We start from the raw sequence: 3,328 nt of genomic DNA on the forward strand, positions 1-3,328 counted from the left end.
TCAGCCTTGAAGTGCAGTGACTTCAGGGTTGGAATGCGGCAGCCAAAGTTACCAGCACACGCTGTATAATAACGTATTGTGTGAATAGCTTAGCCATATCAAACTGCAAACAGAATCTGAGCAGGCAGGTATTTGATTCAGAAACCAGGCTAACCTCCCTAAGCCTTACTCTAGCTACAAGATATTCAATACCCATAAATAAACAAGCCCTGAGCTGACCTCTCTTTTGTAGCACGGTCATTCCTCCAGCATTGTGTCAGAGTAAGGCTTTGCTGCTACAGACCCTGCGAGGCTCCTGCTGAGCCCCCCAGCAACCACCTCTGAGCATCTGACCCTCTGAGGTGCCGCTGAGCCTCTTTGTCCTGAATCAAGCGTGTCCCTGCACAATGGGGATACAGCTGTCTGCCTGCCAGAGTTAATGAGCATAGAGACTAGGCCTTCAATTATGTTTTTTCAACCATATTTCTCAAAGAGCTTTACAGAAAAAGAGGTATTCTGCTCCTCATTTTATACAGAAGGAGGCTGGAGGCTAAAATGCAAAGAAATTAAGTAACTTGTTGAAGATTACAAAGCAGACAATCCATAGAGCTCAGAAGCAAACTCAGCTCCCCATCCCCACGTCCCTCAACTACTTTGTGCATCTAGCAAGGCACAACTTAAAATCCACCACTTTTTAACTTTCATAGTAAAGAAGCAGTTCTGCTGCAGCTTTCTGTTTGACTTCCTTTGGCTTTGCACCAAGCCAATCTGGCTGTGTTCTTATTTTATACTTACTACCACCCTAAGGAGGTTCTTTTATGTGTGGGCGCCATAGAAATTGAGTTTTAAGCTAGAGTTTAGTGAGATCAAATATTTGGATACAGAATTCCCAGAAAATCTAAAATACTGAAACCTAGGTCTTGTAAAAAAAGGAGGAGGAAAGAAATCAAATGGTCACTTCCCTCCTATCGCTATATGGTCCCAGTCCAATAGGAACTGCTTGCTCCAATCAGGCTGCCAGAGGTCTGGAGTGATGGAACCAAAGGCCAAAACACTTTTTTTTTTTTCCATCCAGACAACATTTTAGGTGGAAAAAGAAGGACATATCCAGGGACACCCAGATGAATAGCAGCCCTAACAATGCCAACTTTTCCGCTCTCAAACTTGTTTACACCCACAAAATTAACTGTGGTGCCAAACTGCAAGGAGAGCTGTAACTCCCTTAAATGTGTGGTCTTTATCAGAAAGGCCAAATGAAATAATTTTGAATTATTAGATACATTAACAATGCCTAAGGGTGTCATAAACAAATAGCTGACACCTTTAAGCACTGATGCAAAAAGGATGGACAAGAACATAAGGTGAGGGTGGTGGGAGGAAAGGTCTTTTTTAGATGTATCCAAGGTAGAGCAAGTTTTATTACTGGGCTAGAAACATAGAGTATCCCAGGAGTGAATAGCTCACACATTTGATCCGATCTTGGGCTCAGTCCAGCTCCCACTGAAGTTTAATGGGAGTTGGATCAGGCCACTGCACTCACATTTTTTCCATGCATGGAAAACTATTTCCGTTACTTTGAATTACAATACCACTGGCTTTGGATTTTATATAATAAAATAAATCTAAGCCACTGTTTATATTCCAAGAAACTGCATTCTGGGATGCCAGTAAATATACTGCCTGTTGGATTAAAAAAAATAAAATAAAAACTGGATACGATGGTTTAAAAAAAACAACAGCCCCTAATTATGATACATAACTTTTCTTCCTTGTGCTTTTCTGCAGTCCTCAAATATCTGAAGCATGAAAGGTACATATAAATTTTTCTCTGGTGGTTGAAATGGTGGAATCTGTAAAACTGCAATGTTTTATAAGAAACAGAGGTTTAATATAAAAATAATAATCTTCATGACTGGCCCTTTGCTTATTGGCATATTTTGTGCATTTTAAAATTTACAGGGGAAAAAACCCCCAACACCCTTAGAATAACAGTAACAAAGGAGATGTGTATGAGCAAACCCTTATATTTTGGGAGCTGGCTTCTCTTGATTGTTCCGACTGCAAATGAACTCTGCAGATGCTGAGAGGCACAGGAACTGTCTTGTGCTAGAAACAGCATTTGTTCCCTGCTTTACGAATTGGGTTCTACTAAAATCCCAATGTGGTAAGACTGATTAGCAGACTTAGGTAATGCCTTCTGCCCTGGCACCATTTTATTACAGTCTTTTATTACCAAGGAAAAACACAGCAAAGACTTCCATCAGTGAACATACACCCACATTCCAGGAGCAAACATATCTGTGCTTAGCTTATGCTGGAGAAGAGCATGGCCCCTGGACTCTGAAACACAGACCAGCAAAATAGAAGGCACCTCAGCAGAAGAATAAAACAAAACCACACATATACACAAGCAACAGAGGGAAAGCAATGTCATTGAGGGGTGTTTAATGTTAAAGAGAAACTATACAGCTGGGATGGTGGTGAGGAGGATTTAATAGAGCTGAACAAGACGACCACCTGCATTCACTTCAAAGAGGAAAACCAGCAACAGTCTGAGGAGTGCTTCTGCAGTCATGTGCACGTGTGTGCCTTTGCAAACATCCCTGGGCACCAGCAGCTTTTCCTCTGTATTGGCAAATTCAGTTTCAGCACGGGATTAAAAGGAAAAGACAAAACAGATTTCCCTCACACACATAGCCATGGAGTCTGAGCTGGACAGATTTCCCACGGCCCGTGCTGCACAGAAGAGCTAGGTGCTGGCTTCACAGGGACTCCCAGGCTGTGCACTGCTCAGCCACACGTTACACCTTCCTTCCTCACAACAGCAAGCTGTAAACCTTCCTCCACCCCACTGTGGTCTGGGGAGCATCCAGGAATGGTTTACAAGACTGTGGATTTTAAGCCATACTCTTGTAGAGAAGCCTTGGCCAACCTTCCCTCTAATGTGACAAAGCCCTTTAGAGGGACCAAGAATTGGTTCCAAATTCCCCAGTGCAGGGTTTGAAACTCGAATAACTAGGACTCACCCAGTCTGGCTGTAATTTCCGATGTGCAATAACTCTGCAAAATGCTGAGATTTACTGATCAGAGAGAAGAAACAACCCACTCTTCTCCTCGCTGGTTTTGTTTCTGTAATGAAATAGCATGTGCTTGTGTGCTTTGCCAGCACCTCCTCAGCCTCTTCACCCTGACCGAAACATCCAAAGGGAGATGCACACAAACTCCCCAGCAGAACTGAAGGAGTGTCAAACCAGCTGGCCTGATGGGGGAAATTTCAAAACCAAAATGTCTCTTAAATAAGCTTCTTTAATTATTATCATCATCTGTTTATTTATACAAATATAAAATA

The sequence above is a fragment of the Acanthisitta chloris genome, unplaced genomic scaffold, assembly GCF_000695815.1.
Source record: "Acanthisitta chloris isolate BGI_N310 unplaced genomic scaffold, ASM69581v1 scaffold42777, whole genome shotgun sequence".
Classification (NCBI taxonomy): domain Eukaryota; kingdom Metazoa; phylum Chordata; class Aves; order Passeriformes; family Acanthisittidae; genus Acanthisitta; species Acanthisitta chloris.